This window comes from Sus scrofa, chromosome 5 (assembly GCF_000003025.6).
Source record: "Sus scrofa isolate TJ Tabasco breed Duroc chromosome 5, Sscrofa11.1, whole genome shotgun sequence".
In the NCBI taxonomy this organism is placed as follows: domain Eukaryota; kingdom Metazoa; phylum Chordata; class Mammalia; order Artiodactyla; family Suidae; genus Sus; species Sus scrofa.
The window spans coordinates 25,855,650-25,877,218 of NC_010447.5; positions in this window are offsets into that span (position 1 = coordinate 25,855,650).

Genomic DNA, 21,569 nt, shown 5'->3' on the forward strand with positions numbered 1-21,569 from the left:
TGGTTCAAATAGTGATTTTGCAATAAAATCAGGACATACATCCAGATTTTTTTTCACACTAAATCCTATGAACTTATATTTTGTAATGCTGATAAGAGCTTGGGCTCTTGAAATTCACTTTATTATATAAATTGGAAATAAATAAATAATTATATCCTACTCTTTATTTTTCTAAGAAAGAAAGTGGGGACCAAAGATGATGTGAATAAGGCTCAAAAAACATTCTTAATATAGGGTGTTGAGTAAATTAACCCATTCAATCATAAAACTAAACTTGTTCCTGTCGTGGCTCAGTGGTTAACGAACCTGACTAGGAACAATGAGGTTGTGGGTTTGATCCCTGGCCACACTCAGTGGGTTGAGGATCCAGTGTTGCTTTGAGCCACAGTGTAGGTGGCATACATGGCTCAGATCCTGCGTTGCTGTGGCTGTGGTGTAGGCTGGCGGCTACAGCTCCGACTGGACCCCTACACTGGGAGCCTCCATGTGCCGTGGGTGTGGCCCTAGAAAAAGACAGAAAAATAAAAAATAAAAAAATAAAAATAAACATAACCCTAAATTTAACCCTATCCTTGATCATTTCTCTAACCCTTAGCTAAAACTGTATCTTCATACAATAATTTTAAAAACAATTCCCTAAAAGAATCATCAAGTTTTCTCCATCAAATCAATTTTGGTGACATTTCTAATAGAAAACTGAATCATCACTTAAAATTGCTTACGCTCTGTGAACATATGATGAATGCATCAAAATATTTTAGTATTTTAAAATAAGATGTCCAGATAATATTAGAAATAAGTTTCACTTTTGTTTACTTAGATTTCAGTCAAATCAGTATTACGTAACACAATTTCAGGAAAAAAAAATCAGTGTGTAGTGTCTTAAGTGGTATGTTTAAGTACTATCGCCTAAAACTAATATTAATCAACTTTGTCTTTCTGTGAAAACAAAATTGAGGGAAAATTATACCTAGAGAATTTACATTAAAAATGCAGGTTCTATCCAAAAATACACAATTTGAAGAAAGCACTATTTTTAAAGCTTCAAAAAATGTGCATGGGTTATAAAGTATTATTATTAGCTCTCATTTTTATCCAATTATGGAATAATAATACCTAGTTTTTATTTCAATGCCAGAAGAAAGTGTCCCATGATATTGTCATCTAATAGGTAATTTGAGGCTCAGTCCAAAAACTTATTAATAGAAACTTGACCTTTATCAGAGTGTTATTATCAGCCCCCTCAATTTTCTAATTGTGTTTCAGGTACTGATTATGTTAAAGTTAACTAATTACTTTTCCCTGAGTAAAGGCTTATTTTGTAACTGGGATTAAGATTCAGCCTTTTAAGTGTTGACATCAATATTTCTTACAATAATATTGAGCTACATTTAAGTACTAATACCCCTCTTGTCAATAATTCTAATCTTAGCCCTATTTTAATGCATAAGACTAGAGCAATAAAGGAAACCAGCTGCACAAATCTACCTAGAATCTTCCACTTGATCATATATAGTTCAAATATAACTGTAGTAACAGAAATTGAAAACAATATGATTTTAGTTATTAAAGGCTTAAAGTGAAATATCACTCCTATTATCTTGGTTTATTTCCTAATACTTAGCTAGCTTGAAAAGAATAAAGAGACTTTGTTACTCCGTTAGTTCATCTAAAGGAAATCCCTTTGTGCCCAAACCGAATGGGATTAGATGAAGCCAGGCAGAAAAAGTGGATGGATTGTGGCTGAGTCAGCAGACACCATTCACTGCTGTAAAAACTCTGTTCTGGCCCTCTGCCTCCCAACTTCTGAATCTAATCATGACTCTCAGGCACTAAATCCATCTCCTGCAATTTTAAAGATGGAGAACCACATATATAATTGAGAGCTTAACAACAAATGCAGGCCTCATGAACAGGTCCATCAGATAAAGAAACACCCTTGAGATTCAGTCAACAGGCGATCTATTGCATTCAGATGTCTCTGCTTGTTGATGGGTTTCTGAGAATTCAGGAACTCTTTAGGATTCAAAATTTAAACTCTTTTTTTTTTTTTTTTGGTCTTTTTGCCTTTTCTGGGGCCGCTCCTGCGACACATGGAGGTTCCCAGGCTAGGGGTCTAATTGGAGCTGTAGCCACTGGTCTACGCCAGAGCCACAGCAAAGTGGGATCTGAGCTGCATCTGCAACCTACACCATAGCTCACAGCAATGCCAGATCCTTAACCCACTGAGCAAGGGCAGGGATCGAACCCTCAACCTCATGGTTCCTAGTCAGATTCATTAACCACTGCGCCACGATGGGAACTCCCAAAATTTAAACTCTTAAAGTGATGAAACAAGAAAATAGAATACAGAGGAATAAAAATTCTCTGAGTTATTCAGTGAAAGCTAAGAGTTACATTCAGAAGACAACTATGGATATGGATATAATTAAACATAGTACTATAAAACTGTGCAAACTTTAGATATGTGGATTTTTTTTAAATAAATGAAAAACAGACAATGAGATGGAAATATGTCCAAATCATGAGCTTAGAAACTTCTGCAGTCATCTCAACTAATAACAAAAGATAAATGTAGAAATCTAAATATATCAAATTTAGATAAATATTTCATAAATAACAATTTTGAAAATAAAATAAATCTTTGAAAAAATTATCCTTGTATGGAGCCCTTGGAAAAAAGTGATATTCTTAAAAGAAAAACATTATTTCTAATGAGAAAAAAGTCAAAGCATAGTATAACATGTACATGATTCAAAAGGTAAGCAATATTTTAACACTGCATAATTTTATTTTTTTACATGTGAATGCATATAACTCTTCTTTCAGCAAAGGTTTATTAAAATACTACTTTTAAAGTATTCCTGGTACATTATAAAACTCATCTCTAGGGCTAGACATGGTTATAGATAATTGCTAGTCTTTCTGCTTTCTTAAGAACACTTCATTTTTATTACTACAAACTGAAATGAAGACTATCTTTTTTTTTTTTTTTTTTTTTGTCTCTTTAGGGCTGCAGCCATGGCATATGGAGGTTCCCAGGCTAGGGGTTGAATTGGAGCTGTAGCTTCCAGCCCACACCAGAGTCACAGCAATGTGGGATCCAAGCCACGTCTGCAATCTACACCACAGCTCACGGCAACGCTGGATCCTTAACCCACTGTGCAAGGCCAGGGATTGAACCCGCGTCCTCATTGATGATAGTCGGGTTCATTAACTGCTGAGCCAAGACGGGAACTCCTGAAAGGAAGACTATCTATCCAGTTCTGAAATTCAAGAATGCATTTATTACTTCTCAAATGTATAATATGATATTGATATTTTGTAGAAACAAAGATATAAGGAAATGTTCAGGGTAATTAGAAAAAAGTTTTCATTTGTTTAAAGTAGTTAGCAAAAACTAAACCTGCTATGAAACTTGAAATGTCTGGAATATTTTCTTAATTTAGCACTACCATTTATCTTACTAAATCTCTTCTATTATTTAAATCCAAGATTATGCAAACATGTTCTGAACCCATTTTCCAAAAACACAAAACAATGAAGAGAAATTGAGATGCATACATAGCTAAGTACATATTCTTCCAGAAATGTACTTATAAATAGCCTGTTGTGTTTACAAAATTAAATAAAGTGCTTTGGTACATAATTTAGTTAGTCTTCACAACATTTAAAGGTGATGAGAAAAGTGAAAATTATTGGTTCAATGAGATGTTGACACATACATAAGTTAGAAAATAAAACATAAATAAATAAAAACAATGATGCTATGTTTTTAGACTCTGTTCTCTTTCAGATTCAACTTGAAATCTAGGCAATTTAGAATATAGGTATATGTTCTCAAGCTATGAATGTGAATGAGGTCTTGAAACAGAATATATATTATAGAGGGGCAGGAAAAAACTACAGATATTTCTATCTGGGATGGATGAACAGCAGGATCGATGCTCTTCACCCTTTAAGGAAGTAAACAGTACATGGCAATGGTCAGTAATGCCAAAATGTAGATGTGGAGGCCTCTGGGAACCTTGCCGCTTACATGAGGAATTGGCTGTAACATTCCTCTCACGATGAGGCACTAATAAGTAGCCTTTAGGAACAACTACCCACTGTCAGAGCAATGTGTATAATCCACAGAATAGAGGTGAAAGTTTATCCAGTTGAGAAGATATCAACAGAAAATGAAAAGCAAAGACAAAGCATTTCTGAAATAAGCCTGATTATGTAAGGAGAGCAAATGCAGGGTAGATGAATGAAACAGAAGCAAAGGTGTTTGGACTGGGCCGATTTCTTCTTTTTTGACTCTCAAATTTCTGTTACCTGGCAGAGTCTTAATGCACTAGTTCCTTCTACTTGGCTGAATGCCATGAGTAGACTCACAGTGTAGTCGGATTAATGATGAATATGAATAAGGGAACTCTAGAGCAGAAAGGCCTTCATTACTTAAGTGGCGATATGCCAAGCCTCGGTGTGCTGATGAAATCAAAGTTGTCACAGCACTAAAATATTTACTAAAATTTGGACCACTTATAGAATCGATCATTTATCAATTATTTCTCTTCTCACTTAAACCAAAATATAACCTCCCTTTCCAAAAAATGTATGTGTCATTCTCTATTTGATTTGGGGAAACTATAGAAATAGGAAAAAAAAAAAAGTATACCAACAGAAAATAGCAACAAAAGGAAACTGCAAATACCTGCAAAAAAATTAGGATTAACTTAAAATTTGCTGAAATGGTCTAAGAAAACAGATTATAACACACAGAGATTTTGGCAAATGAAGGTCTGATGATGAAACCAGCTAAAAATTGAAGTAGAAAAAAATAAATATAAATGAGGATGTCTTTTCAAAAGAAGATGGTTTGACTTTCAAAAAATTAAGGGAATTCGTTGATAAAATTGTGAAATAATTTTACAAAATTGATCAAACTGACATTAAAGTGTAAAAATCAACCTTGCAAATTTACCATTCTATCCATGATCATACTCTTATAAATTTTGCAAAGAAATACTACCACAAAAAATCTATTACTAGCTTACTGTTTGTGTTAAAGATCAGTTTCTAGTTATAATGTTGACTTTATAAAGATAAATGTCTTAATTTATACTTGTTTAATGTAAATTCCCAATACTTAAAAAAATTTCCATTTGCTTATCTTCCTTTTCCATCTTTTGTTTTTTGATCATTTTCTCTATTTTTCAGATTACTCTGCATTCCCTTTGTGACCCTTTATTCTGATGTTAATCACTGGCTAATAAAGAAGTTACTAAATTAAAAAAAAAAATATTTCACTGCTAAGGACCCAAATACATTCAATGTAGTTTTGCTTATATTTATTTGGAGTGGGAGCCTGAAACATTCATTTACATTTATTTATTTTTATAAATTATATCTAAACTAACATCACTTAGTAGCTTGTTAGAAATGCAGAATATTAGGGGCCACCCCAGACCTACAAACAGATTTTCTGTTTTAAACATATCCATCAACGATTCTTGTGTGCACTAAAGGTTAAGATACTTTAGAAGAGTAGTTCTCAACCCAGTCCGCATGCAAGATAAATCAGAATCCTTGTTTGTAGCTGGGCATTAGTAATTTTTGTAAGTTATTTAGGTGATTCTAATATATGGCCAGGTGTGAATCTCCTGCAGATAAACTCCTTGAGGGCAAGACCACGTGTTAGTTAATTTTATGACTTTCTCAAGGGCTCCATAAAATATCTTGGTGTATATTAGTGCATCTTTGTCAGACCCAGAATGTCATTTCCTACACTCCAAAGATAAGATTTGATACAACACAACTTACAAGTGGTTAACTGAATTCTGGGGTTTCAATTCTGAAATGCCTTCCTCAGTTATGTTCTAAAGCAGATGCAATAATGGAAACATAAACCCCAGTGACCATGAATAAAGCACACTGACACTGAGTTAAAGCTGATAGTGGCCTTTTCTTTATGAAAATAATAGCTTTTGTCATTCACCTTATGAGGTGAAATCAAACAAACAAATAACTCAGGATTCTGCAAATAAAAAACGTTTTTCATGTAAGAACAAAACAACTACCTCATCAATATTGTTCTGCAAAGTTTATTCTGACCACAGAAAACAGAACTAAAATCTATAGAACTCTATTTTTTTGTTCGTTTGTTTTTGCTTTTTAGGGCTGCACCTGCAGCATATGGAAGTTCCCAGGCTAGGGGTTGAATTGGAGCTGTAGCTGCTGGCTTATGCCACAGCCATAGCAATGTAGGATACAAGCCATGTCTGTGACCTACACCACAGCTCGTGGTAACACCAGATCCTTAATCCACTGAGCGAGGCCATGGATGGAACTTGCATCCTCATGGATGCTAGTCAGATTCATTTCTGCTGAGAGCCGGGACAGGAACTCCAAGAACTCTGTTTTTATAAGGGCCCAAAGCTGTGTCTCTTTTCCTTAATTCATACATGGGCTTTCCTCATTCTTGATAATACTATCAACATGCCCAACAAAAGTTACATGTAGGTCTTTGCTTCCTTTCTCGCTATCCTTTTTTAAGGTAAGTGAAATACCAATTTTAACCTAATTTGAAATAAAATGTTAATATTTGAGATTTTTCAAAATCACTTGAAAAGAATGTACTGATTTTAATTGGTTAAGTATTCTTGGGCAAAAGGTCTCAAGATAAAACTAGAGCTAGAAGACAGCTATAGATTGTCACTGGTCTACATAATATATCAAATTAACTCATCTTTATATTATACAGCTAGCTACTTTCTTCTATGCATTCATACCTATAGATAGTGTGGACCTAGAGAAAACTATATGTAAAAATATCTTCTATAATTTTTCCTGTAGGTCTCTCCTCCCTAAAAATTTAGAAAATAGTTAATATAGTAATACATAGGGCTGCCTCACTGACATGATTTATGCTTTGCAATCATAAAATATTGTATCTAGTCAACTGAATTTTAAACAGCTAAATGCTAGTCAGAAAATTTTATCCCACTTAGGAATAAGTTCACAGTGACAGAATATATTTCCCTTGTGAGTCCAGACACTGTCAGTGAGGAAAGGCTTTTAGTCGCTCCTGGTCTGGGCTTGAATCTCTAAAGAAAAAGGCACTTACTAAAACTATTATCTGAGTCACTTAAGATATATGGCCCTGACTACAAGTACTTTCTCTATTTTTCACTTCAAATATGAACAAATGAGAGCTACTGTTTTCCCCAAAAATCTAGGAATGTTTGTTTCTTGAAGGTGGGAAAGGCTGAGAGAGAAATAAAATCAATGATCACTCAATTTTTGTTGGGGGAGGGGTTTTATTTCTTTTCTTCGGTTTTTAAAACATCTGTCCTCACTTAAAAAACAAAAAAAGTCAAAATATTTTTCCATTCTATTAAAGCCATAAGGAAATCCTGAAATTTGGTGGAGATCAGAGAATGAACACTATTTCATTTGCGTTTCTTTCTAGATAAACACTTTTCCAGTGGTTTATGGGAGAAAAAGGATCTTCCAACGAGTAGACCCAAAGTGCCTTAAACAAAATGGATATTTATGAATAAACCTCTTAGGGCTACAGATTTATCATTTTGCTCTGTTTCTCTGAGAAGCTCAGGAGAGTTTTGTGATTTACTAGCTAGGGAGTAATTTATTTATTGCTGACAGCTAGGCCCTGAACAAGGAACCCACACAAATAACAATGTGGAATGGTGCTAAATAAAGATTACGAGGATATTATGTCTTGCTTCATGGTATTTAAGGTTGACTAGTCAAAAACTGATTTGAATTAGTATTTTATATCAGATTATCATGCCAGGGATACTGAGTCTTCAGAGTATTCCTAAAGATTCCTATATCATTTACCTTTCAAAGAAGAAAAAAAGAAAACATATAGATTACTTAGGTCTAAAGCTGTGCTACCTGGAAGGAAGTAAATGACTTTGTTGGAAGACTGAAAAATATGAGGAATATTGACATAGTTACAGCACAGCGCAAGGCTGGCCCTAAATAAAGTCTACATAGATGTAGATTACAGACGGCATCTGCATAAGAAGAAATACAAACATACAGTTACAAATTCAGCTTTTATTGGCTCGGTCACCCTCAGGAACGACTTAAACAATATGCTGACTTTGTACTTTGGGAAGCAAGTTTTTTGTTTGTTTGTTTTGTCTTTTGTCCTTTAGGGCCGCACCCAGGGCACATGGAGGTTCCCAGGCTAGGGGTCTAATCGGAGCTGTACCTGCCTATGCCAGAGCCACAGCAACGCCAGATCCCAGTTGCATCTGCAACCTACACCACAGCAGGTCACAGCAATGCCAGATCCTTAAAGCCGAGGTCAGGGATCGAACCCGCAACCTCATGATTCCTAGTCAGATTCATTTCTGCTATGCCATGATGGGAACTCCTGGGGAGCAAGTTTTAATTTATAGCTCAGCTGTATAACAAGGTCTAGGCTTGATTCCAAAGTGACCCTCAAGCCTTCTTGGCAGGAAGGTCCAAATCATAAGATACTGTATAAAGAGACATCGGGTAAGAGAATATTAATTTATTTATTCATTCATTTATTTTTCTTGGCTGTGCCTGTGGGATACAGAAGTTCCAGGGGACGACCTACACCACTGCAGTGATCTGAGCCACAACAGTGGCAGTGTCAGATCCTTAACCAGCTGAGCCACCAGGGAACTCTGTGACAGAATATTTTGATAAAAATAAACATCAAAATAAAAGTAAATTGTTTAATATATGGGACATATTTTTAACTGTGTGTTGTTTACTGACATAGCCATAGATTTTGGTTTTTGTTTTTCAAATATCCAGTGTAATAGCCTTTATTTTTCTCAAAGAATGGCTGTAATTTAAGAGCAAAATCACTCTACTGTTTTTTTCTCATTACCTTTCACTAAAATTATATAATTCATTATGTAAAATATGTGGGAGATTTTGTTTAGTCACTTCAGTTTCCTTCTCATGACATCAACGACCATTTTCATTGATATTTTATATTCCTAATGTTTTTTCCATGGGGCTTTTTTTTTTTTTTTTTTTTTGCAGATTGTTAAGCAAATTTACTATCTAAAATTTGCAAGATTTATGGTATACATTTGGATAGTTTATATGCTAAAATATCCTTATTTACACATTATTTAATTTGATATGCAGTATATTGGTTTTACTTTTCCTACCTTAAATTTTTACTTTTTCGTATTTTTTAACTTTTTTTTTGTTTTGTCTTTTATCTTTTTAGGGCTGCACTCGAGGCACATGGAGGTTCCCAGGCTAGGAGTCTAATCAGAACTGAAGCTGCTGGCCTATGCCAGAGCCACAGCAACACGGGATCCCAGCCACCTCTGCAACCTACACCACAGCTCATGGCAATGCCAGATCCTCAACCCACTGAGCGAGGCCAGGGATCAAACCCACAACCTCATGAGTCCTAGCTGGATTTGTTTCCACTACACCATGATGGGAACTCCCTGTATTTTTTTAACTTTATTGATGAATAACTGACATATAAAATTGCACATAATTAAAGTATATGATGTGGTGATTTTATGTAGATAGATATATATCTATATCTCCCATAGGGCATTTTGAATTTAAGATTTAAGAATGGAATGAACTTGAAAACAAGTAGGTAGAAAATACTTGCAATTGAATTCTGATTTCATATGTACATGTACTATTAAATAAATGTGATTTTATTTCCAGTTCTTCATATATACATTGTGTGACCTTAAAACTATTCAACCTCACTGATCTTTATTTCCCTCAATTACTATGTTACAAGTCTTTTTTTACCATATCATCAAGTATTCATCTAAGACATGATTTTACAACCACATATGACCCAACTGTATACTTCTTGCCCTTTTGTGGTAAAACTGATCACTTATTGTTGGGTATGCAGTTTTCATTCCTCGCTACTTAAAAATGTTACAATAAACATTATTGGACTGGCATCATTAAATGTATTTTATACAATTTTCACAGGGCAAATTTCTAGAAGTGGCATTATAGGATCAATGGATATGAATATGCCAAGTTTTTTTAAATAAGGCAAAATTTTTATAAAATATGCATGAATTTAAAGTGTTTCAGTCCTAATTGCTTGGCCATAGGCAGCATTTCAAAGATTCAATGAATTCAGCAAGATGTTACATGTACCTCTTTGTCATCCTAGGAATATTTTTCCATAAAAGAAAATATATATATATACACACACACACACACACTCACATGCACATTCCTTTTCTCTTCCCTCCCTCATTCATAACTTTCTTTTCCTAGTTCTTTACACTTTTATTTTCATAATATTTTATATTTACTGAATATGTACAATATTTATAATTCTTAGAAGATTACAAAATTAATAATACTTGCCTTCAAATTGCTACTTGTCTAATATATGAAGAAAAATAGTTGCATGGACTGAATGTATCTCCCCAAAATTCATATGCTTAAATTCTAATACAATGTGAAAGCAGAAGTGATGGGGCCTTTGAGAGGTAATTGGTCAAGAAGGTAGAGTCCTCATGAATAGGACTAGTGGCTTTTAAAAAGTGATCCCGACGTGCTTGGGCTGTGGGATGGAAATCCTGTGAAATCAGATTGTTATGATCATTATACAACTACAGATGTGATAAATTCATTTGAGTAATAAAAAAATGAAAAAAATAAAAAAGAAAAAAATAAAATTTGTGCCAATGGAAAAAAAAAAAAAAAGTGATCCCAGAGATCTTTCGGATTCTCTCCCTGCTATGTGACATAATGAGAAAATAACCACCTATATATATAACCTGGAAGAGGACTCTCATAAGAACCCCACCATGTTGGCACTCTGATCTTCAACTTTAGCCTTCACAACCATGAGAAATAAATTTCTGTTGAATACAAGCCACTCAATCTATCGTATTCTGTTATAGTAGTCTGAACCAAGACAAACAGATTATGTGTCTTAGACAAATACACACACACGTATATAAACAGCTATATTAAAGGTGGAAAGTGCTATGTGCCTTAAAAAAAGTTATACCCCTCTAATTACCTATCCTAAGAATACCTGTTTTATTTTTAATATAAGTCCAGGACAGCATGACAATTTTAGTGAAAGCCCCATTAAATATCCAGTATCACTGTAAAATGATACTAGATTCCTGCCACTTAGCTCCCACCAAAACTTAGCCAGGCTTTCTTTGAAGAACACACTGTCTTTCTTATTCTTCATCTCGGCAGTCTCCTTTAGTAACCCTGCCTACCTACAAGGACACCATGGCTTCAACCAGAAACTCAGAATTCACTTTATTTTATTTTATTTTTTGTCTTTTTGCCTTTTCTAGGGCTGCTCCCATGGCATATGGAGGTTCCCAGGCTAGGGGTTGAATTGGAGCTATAGCCGCCGGCCTACACCAGAGCCACAGCAATGTGGGATCCGAGCCATGTCTGCAACCTACACTACAGCTCATGGCAATGCCGGATCCTTAACCCACCGAGCAAGGCCAGGGATCAGACCTGCAAGCTCATGGTTCCTGGTCGGATTCGTTAACCACTGAGCCACAACGGGAACTCCTGAGAAATTCAGAATTCATTTTGAAAGGTCAATGAGACTGGGTCACTCTTTCAGGCCTATTTCATATTGACGTTATCAAACATAATTCTCCGTAGAGTTACAAAACAAAAAACGGAGGTACTTTTCTAAACTACTGCATACATTCAGGAAACATATATGTATGAGAACCCCAATGTAGCTTAGACCAATACTGTATATTATATAAAAGTAATCATCATGCCATTTATCACATTCAACTTAAATGCTTTGATTTACTAGTATTTATATAGTAAGCTAATTATTTTCTAGCAAGTCAAAATTATTTAATTATTTTAAAATGTTGGACACAATTCCTCCCAATGTCTGTAACATAGTTACCAGTAATTCAGGCACTGAGGGCAGAAGTATTAGATTATTATAGGAGTAACTAGGTATAATCATTAGGCCAAACTTCTAAGGTGGACACTATCTGCTATTTTGAATAATCGAGTACCTGAACTTCAGCAAATTTAAGTAATTTCTTCTAGTTCATACATTTAGTAAATGGGAAAAAATTTGGCCAAAACAAATCACGTAACTAAGGCCAAAGTCATCATGGGAAGGGACAACATAAAGGCTTCCACCTGGGACACTTGATTTCCTGAAGGTCAGCAAAGTGCAAATCTCCTACAATGATTAGTTTATCTATCTGAGTATTAATAAATACAGAAAACTCCTTAAATACTTCACTAAAAGTAAAGTTTTTATCTGTTATAGAAAAGTGTATTAGAACACCCAAATACTATATGTGTATTTAGAATTACAGAAACTAAACCTTAAAAATATTTTTCACTCATGTATGTATTCATTCATATTTTTCATGCACTATTAGGTACTCTAAAAAGCACAAAAGTAAGTGATGAGATGGACATATGTATTGTGTTCATGAGTGTCCAAGGAACATTAAATAAGGATTTAGATATATAACTTTAAAATGAAATTGTAATAAAGTTATATTTTTAAAAGTTAAATATATATGGTAAGAGAGTAAAACGTGAAACATGATCTCTAACTTGACAATTTTACTAGCATTAAAAATTCCCAAAATAAGTAGATACAGCTTGTCTGCAAATACCAAAATACTATATGCCCAACTGTACTATGTGATTACAGTTATATATAAATGTAATGCATTGTTCTCATAATTCCTAGTGCTATTTTATACATTAAAGTGATTATGCAAAAAGATTAGCTCTGATGCCAAGGAAGGAGTTGACTCGAGGAGAAAGACAACAAATTAATATAGAAAGCAACATATAAAGAAACTTCTCAACTTTAAGGAAAAAATAAGATATGTTCGGGGAGGTAATTTTTCTAAAACACCATACTTCATGTATCTTCAAAATTACAACAAAAAAAGTGGAAGAAGAATAAAAGTATTTATAGTTTGCTAAGATTCTTTTAAGTGCCTACAGAAAAATAAGCTGAAATAAGTAGAATATAAGCAGCTACTTACTTCAAAAATATACCAGAAATAAAGAATAACATTTTTATCCTTGTGAATATTTCTATATTTCTGCACTTCAAGAGAAACTAAATGACACTGACTTTATGTATTGTGTGTGGAACCAAACACCATGACAGTCATCTCAGTGACTAATAAAAGGATCAGAGTAGCACTGTCATGGGTCACTACAAAACACAAAACCATTGCCAACCGTACTTCTCTCTCTCTTTCTTTTTTGTTATGACAAGATGTTTTATTCTGTGTTGAGGTTAACTATCTATAGAAAGTTTCTATAGAGCTAGGCAGCATCTGCTAATTTTATATAGAAAATACATACTTTATACTTGGATCCTAGAATATGACCACACTAATTCTTAATATTATTTGCAAAAAAAGACAAATACAATCAACTGTCACAATAGCTCATTTTGTATGATGGAAAGAATACTGTTACATTTGGTAGGAGAAAAATAAGACAAAATCAACTGAATCTGATTGGAGGAATTTGAATAATTATTTTCATATGTTGTCTCCATAAAAACAAATGTTCTAAGTAAGAGCCAGTGGTTAAATCTTTCTTTCTCAAGTAACCGTGAATCTAAAAACTACATAGTCGATTGGGGTAAAACTATAATATGATTCCAGAGTCTTTAATAAAATAAAAAAAAACCCAAAATTGATGACGTTTTCTTTTTTCAATATAGAACTAGATGACAATAAGTCCCATAGAAAGTCCAAAATGCAGGTAGGTAGGGAGAAGTACCCAAAGCAGCAGAGGCAATGTTCTCAGCCACTGTGCAGGAAGAGGTAGGGAGAAGCAAGCTAACACCTTATGTGCTTCAGAGCAGGAGACCCTAAAGCAGACAATAGGCATTTGCTGGTAAAACATGACAGGAGGATTCAGGAAATGAAGCTGCAAATGAGAAGGGTTCTTGCATTGTTTAGATGTTAAGTGTGAAGGTGTCCAGTGATTTTTAAGAGGGCTGGACCCACCTAACCCTTAAAAATCCTTAAACTGAGTTTCCAGGCTCCTTCCAGGATAAGACACAACACTGGGAAGAAACTTCTAGGAGTGTAATCAAAACTAAATAAATATAGGAGAAAAAGAGTGAAAGGAGGGTAACAGAACTCATATGATTAAAAATAAAATTCATTCCATAAATGAAAATGGAAAAAGAACCAAGAGAGTAAATAAATACAACAAAAATGTTAATGCTTTGAAAGAACTAGAAGGTAGGAGGGAATAACTATATATAAAAATGAAGAATATAGAGATAAAAATAAAGAGAAAGTGAAATACTGAATACCAACAACATGGAGATACAAGGAGAGATTCAAGGAGTTCCCGTCATGATGCAGTGGTTAACGAATCTGACTAGGAACCATGAGGTTGTGGGTTCAATCCCTGGCCTTGTTCAGTGGGTTAAGGATCTGGCGTTGCCATGAGCTGTGGTGTGGGTCGCAGACTTGGCTTGGATCCTGCGTTGTGTGGCTCTGGCATAGGCCAGTGGCTACAGCTCTGATTAGATCCCTAACCTGGGAATCTCCATAAGCTATGGGAGTGGCTCAAGAAAAGGCAAAAAGCCAAAAAAAAAAAAAAAAAAAAAGAAGAGATTCAAGGCAAGGACTAGAGTTAATACTAAAAACCATTATAAAAACATAGACTTTCCTGAAATACTGAAGATTTGAAAGTACACATCAAAAAAGCACACTCTGTACATGAAAATAAAAATTTAGAATGAACAAGACATTGTTAATGTAGCAAAACTCCTGGGTACTAAAAGAAAAAAAATTTGTTTCTATCTCTAGGCAAAAAGAGCAGATGATATACAAACATGTATAAGCAATGACCACCCACAGTGATGAGCATATGTCACCTGAAGACTGTGATTTCAAGTACCATTTCCCATTAAAGAAAGATGGGGCTTCTTGAAAAATAATGATAGCTTACACAAGATAAATTTAGAGAGCTCCCGGGTTAAGAGTGGGATGGAGGCTGCTGGAAAAGAACTGAAGTTTGGTACTAAAGTCTGACGTCCCAGGAGGCACCAGGTTGGGCTTGACAGAAACAACTTATTTGAAAACAATTATGCTCCAAATTGCTATTAACTTCCTCGCAAGATCGGTGGAATAGTTGATGCAGTAGAAGAATAAGAGCAAGTAAGCCTAATCCATTTATACCTGTGGGAGATGGGATTAAGATGGTGGAATAGAAGGACTGGAGTCCAACTGCTCCCCTAAAAACAACAAAATTTACAACCAAATGCTAAGCAATATTCAACCAAATGGACCAACAAACTTTCAAAAAATATCCAACTCCAGAAGTCAAAGAGGAGGCCACAACAAGAGATAGAAGGGGTGATTACATGATATAAGCAACCCCATAACTCCCAGGTGGGAAGCCCCATAGACTGGAAACTAACTCTATCACAGAGACTCACCTACAGGAGTTTTGAGCCCCACATCAAACCCCAAGCATGGGGACCTAGCACTGGGAGAAAGAGCCCCTGGAGCATCTGGCATTGAAGGCCAGTGGGACTTGTATGCAGAGCTCCACGGGACTGGGGGAGATGGAGGCCCCATTCTTAAAGACTTTCACAAGCACTGGGTCCCAGGGAAAAGCAAAGTCTCCATAGGAATCTGGGTCAATCCTGACTGCAGTTCTTGGAGGACATCCTGGGAAAACAGGGGTGAATGTGGCTTGTTGTGAGGGTAGGACATTGGAAGAAAATCTCTTGGCATCTTCTCTGGAGGTGCCTTTCTTTGGAGGTGGCCATCTTGGGAAAATCTGGCCCGAGCCTTCAGCTCTGAGAAGCCCCAAGCCAAACACCAATCCAGGTTGGATCACAGCCCCAGCCCTCAGTAAACTGGCTACCTAAAGACCCCTCAGGCACACAGCTGCCTCTAATCCCATCCAGAGACTAAGCCCCACCCACCAGAGGGATTAGAATCAGCTCCACCTGCCAGTGGGCAGGCATCAGCCCCTCCCATCAGGAAGCCTACAGCAAGCCCCCACACTGACTTCAGCCACAAGGGGGACAGACACCAGAAGTAAGAGAGGCTATAACTCTAGTATCTACAAAAAGGTCACCACACCAAAAACCTATAAAAATGAAAAGACAGAGAACTATAACTCAGATGAGGGAGAAAGGAAAAACCCCAGAAAATCAGCTAAGTGATGAGGAGACTCTCAGCATCCAGAAAAAAGACTTTAGACTGTTGATGCTGAAAATGATGCAAGACATTGGAAATAAACTGGAGGCAAAGATGGATAACTTACAAGAAACACTGACCAAAGAGATACAAGATATAAAACTTAAACAAGAAGAGATGCAAAATACAATAACTGAAATAAAAAATTCACTAGAAGCAGCTGACAGCAGAATACAGGAGGCAGAAGAATGAATAAGACATAGGTGGAGGACAGATTAGTAGAAATTATGGGTGCAGAACAGAAAAGAGAAAAAAGATTGAAAACAAATGAAGAGAGTCTCAAAGAACTCTGGGACAACGTTAAATGCACCAACATCCATATTATAAGGGTGCCAGAAGGAGAAAAGAGAGAGAAGGGGACAGAAAAAATATTCCAAGAGATAATAGCCAAAAACTTCCCTAACATGGGAAAGGAACCACTTACTCCAATCCAGGAAGCACAACGAGTACCATATAAAATACACCCAAGGAGGAACACCCCGAGACACGTATTAATCAAACTGACCGAAATTAAAGACAAAGAAAAAATCTTGAAAGCAGCTAGGGAAAAGAAACAAATAACATACAAGGGAACCCCAATAAGGTTATCGGCAGATTTTTCAGCAGCAACTCTGCAGGCCTGATATACTTAATGTGATGAAAGGAAAAATCCTCCAACCAAGATTACTCTACCCAGCAAGGCTCTCATTCATATTTGAAGGAGAAATCAAAACCTTCATGACAAGCAAAAGCTAAGAGAATTCAGCAACACTAAACCAGCCTTATAACAAATACTAAAGGAACTTCTCTAGGCAGAAAAGAAAGAAAAGGCCACAACCAGAAACAAAAATACCACAAATGACAAGGCTCACCAGTAGAGGTACACATACAGTAAAGATACAAAATCATCCATGTACAATTATGCCACCAAAATCAGAAATCGTGAGAAGAAGAGGGTATAGATGCAGGAGACTGGAGATGAACTTGCAATTAAGAGACCAACAACTTAAAGCAATCTCATATATACATGGACTCTTAAATCAAAACTTCGGAATAACTGCAAACCAAAAATCTACAATTGATACACAAACAATAAGAAAAATCAACTCAAATACAACACTGAAGATGGTCATCAAACCACAAGAGGAGAGAACAAGATAAGAAGGGAAGAAAAAAGAGCAACAAAAACAAATCCAAAGCAGTTAATAAAATGTCATTAAGAATATACATATCAACAATTACCTTAAAAGGTAATGGACTAAACACTCTAACCAAAAGACATAGACTGGCTGAATGGATACAAAAACAAGACCCATATATATGCTGTCTTCAAGAGATCCACTTCACTTCTAGGGACACATACAAATTGAAAGTGAGGATGGAGGAAAATATTTCATGCAAACGGGGATCAAAAGAAAGCTGGAGTAGCAATACTCATATCAGACAAAATAGACTTTAAAATGAAGAATATTTTAAGGGACAAGGAAGGCCACTACATAATGATCAAAGAATCAATCCAAGAAGAAGATATAACAATTTTAAATATCTACTCACCCAACATAGGTTCACCACAATATATAAGGCAACTGCTAACAACCTTGAAAGGACAAATCAACAATGACACAATAATAGTGGGGAACTTTAACACCCCACTTACAGCAATGGACAGATCATCCAGACAGAAAATCAATAAGGAAACACAGGCCCTGAATGAAGCATTAAACCAGATGGACTTAATAGATATTTATAGGACATTTCATCCGAAAGCAACAGAATACACATTCTTCTCATGTGCAAATGGAACATTCTCTGACATTGATCACATCCTGGGCTACAAATCAATCCTCGGTAACTGTAAGAAAATTGAAATCATAGCAGGCATCTTTTCCAACCACAATGCTGTATGACTGGAAATCAACAACAAGAAAAAAACTGCAAAAAACACAAACATGTGGAGACTATACAACATGCTACTAAGCAACCAATGGATCACTGAGGAAATCAAAGAGGAAATTAAAAAATACCTAGCAGCAAATGACAACAAAGATACAACACTCCAAAACCTATGGGACGCAGCAAAAGCCATTCTAAGAGGAAAGTTTATAGCAATACAAGTCCACCTCAGGAAACAAGAAAAAGCTCAAATAAACAAGCTAACTTTACATCTAAAGCAGCTTGAGAGAGAACAGACAAGACCTAAAGTTAGTAGAAGGAAAGCAATCATAAAGATCAGAGCAGAAATCAATGAAATACAAATGAAGAAAACCATAGAAAGGATCAATGAAACGAAAAGCTGGTTATTTGAAAGGATCAACAAAATTGGTAAGCCCTGAGACAGACTTATCAAGAAAAAAAGAGAGAGAACTCAAATCAATAAAATTAGAAATGAAAAAGGAGAAGTAACAACGGATATCACAGAAATACAAAGGATCATAATATCATATACCATATGCAACTACATGCCAATAAAACGGAAAACCTAGAAGAAATGGACAAATTCTTAGAAAAGTACAATCTTCCAAGACTAAACCAAGATGAGATGGAAAAGATGAATGGACCCATCACAAGAACTGAAATTGAAACTGTGATGAAAAAACTTCCAACAAACAAAAGTCCAGGACCAAATGGCTTCACAGGCGAATTCTATCAAACATTTAGAGAAGAGCTAACACCTCTCCTTCTGAAACTATTCCAAAAAAATCACAGAGCAAGGGACACTCCCAAACTCATTCTATGAGGCCACCATCACCCTGATAACAAACCAGACAAAGATATCACCAAAAAAAGAAAACTACAGATCAATTTCACTGATGAACATAGATGCAAAAATCCTCAACAAAATACTAGCAAACCACATCCAACAATACATTAAAAGGATTGTACATCATGATCAAATGGGATTTATCCCAGGAATGCAAGGTTCTTCAATATCTGTAAATCAATCAGTGTGATACACCACATTAACAAACTGAAGAATAAAAACCATGTGAACCTCTCGATAGACGTGGAAAAAGCCTTTGACAAAATCCAACACCCATTTCTGATAAAAACCCTTCAGGAAGTGGGTATAGAGGGAACCTACCTCAACATAATAAAGGCCACATATGACAAACCCACAGCTATCATAATTCTCAATGGTGAAAAGCTGAAAAAGTTCCTGCTGAGGTCAGGAGCAAGACAAGGATGTCTGCTCTTGCCACTATTCTTCAATATAGTTTTGGAAGTCCTAGCCACAGCATCAGAGAAGTAAAAGAAATAAAAGGAATCCAAATTGGAAAGGAAGAAGTACAACTATCACTACTTGTAGATAACATGATACTATACCTAGAGAATCCTAAAGACTCTACCTGAAAACTGTTATCCCATTAACAAGGAAATTTTTCACAGAACTCAAACAAAATATTTTAAAACTTGTTTGGAAGCACAACAGACCCAGAATAGCCAAAGATATCCTGAAAAAAAAAAAAAATGGAGCTGGAGGAATCAGGCCCCCTGACTGCAGACTATACTACAAAGCAACAGTCATCAAAACCTGGCACAAAGACAGACATGTACATCAGTGGAACAGGATAGGCAGCCCAGAAGTAAACCCACGCACCTACAACCAGCTAATCTATGACAAAGAATGCAAGAATATACAATGGAGAAAAGACAGCCTGTTCAATAAGTGATGCTGGGAAAATTGGACAGCCACATGGAAAGGAATGAAGTTAAAACACTCCCTAACACCAGACACAAAAATAAACTCAAAATGGTTTAAAGCCCTAGATATGAGACCAGACACTACGAAATTCTTGAGGAAAACATAAGCCAAACACTCTCCGACACAAACAATAGCAACATCATCTCAGATCTACCTCTTAGAGCAATGACAATAAAAACAAAAATAAACAAATGAGACTAAAGTAAACTGAAAAGTTTCTGCACAGCAAAGCAAAGGAAACCCTACACAAAACAAAAAGACAACCCAGAATCAGAGAAAATCTTTGCAAATGAATTGACTGACAAGGGATTAATCTCCAAAATTTATAAATACCTCCTACTGCTCAATACCAAAAAAACAAACAGCCCCATCAAAAAATGGGCAGAAGATCTAAACAGACAGTTCTCCAATGAAGATAATATACAGATAGCCAAAAAACACATGAAAAGATGTTCAACATCACTCATCATTAGAGAAATGCAAGTCAAACCCACTATGAGGTACTACCTTACACCAGCCAGAATGGCCATCATCAAAAAGGCTACACACAATAAGTGCTAGAGAGGGTGTGGAGAAAAAGGAACCCTATGACACTGTTGGTGGGATTGTAATTTGGTGCAACCACTGTGGAAAACAGTATGGAGATGCCTCAGAAAACTAAACATACAACTGCCATTTGATCCAGCAATCACACCCCTGGGCATCTATCCAGAGAAAACCACGACTTGCAAAGACACAGGTATTCCAATATTCATTGCAGCACTGTTTTCAATAGCCAAGACATGGAAACCACCTAAATGTCCATCGACAGAGGAGTGGATCAAGAAGAGGTGGTACATATACACAATGGAATATCACTCAGCCATTAAAAGAAACAAATGCCGGCATTTTTAGCAACATGGATGGACCTAGAAATTATGCTAAGTGAAGTCAGTCAGACAATGAGACATCAAAATGCTATCACTGACATGTGGAATCTGAAGAAAGGACAGAATGAACGTCTTTGCAGAACAGATACTGACTCATAGACTTTGAAAAACTTATGGTTTCCAAAGGAGACAGTTTAGGGGATGGCAGGATGCACTGATGGTGTGGGATGGAAATCCTACAAAATTGGATTATGATGATCAATGTACAACTATAAATGTAATAAATTCATTGATTGGTAAAAACAAGATAAGTTTATAACTCCGATAGACTACATAGTAAAACTGGGAAAGTAGCTTCCCTATTTTTAGAACTCTGTTTCAGAGCCAAGTGGGTAGTGAAGTATCCTGCCATGTACCTTGCTCTCTTTTAGAGGGATTCATGATCACTTTTCACTCATATTTATCACATTTGTAAATATTCAAACTCCAGAGCAGCACATTTTAGTATATTTTCTACATGTTTTAGTGCCTTTTTATGCATATAAATACATTCTGAATATTCATATCATTTTGCCACTTGCATATAATGCAAATATTGCATTAGTCTTGGCTATGTTTTTAATATATTTTAATCGTCACGTTGAGTCATGTTACATGAATGCATTTTAATTTAAGCTCTAATTGTATACTGTCCTGTTATAAATTATGCTTAGAAGAATTTTCTTATCTCTTGACTGTCTACATCAGGGAGTCTACTACATGTCTCAAAAAGATTGTGATTTTCCT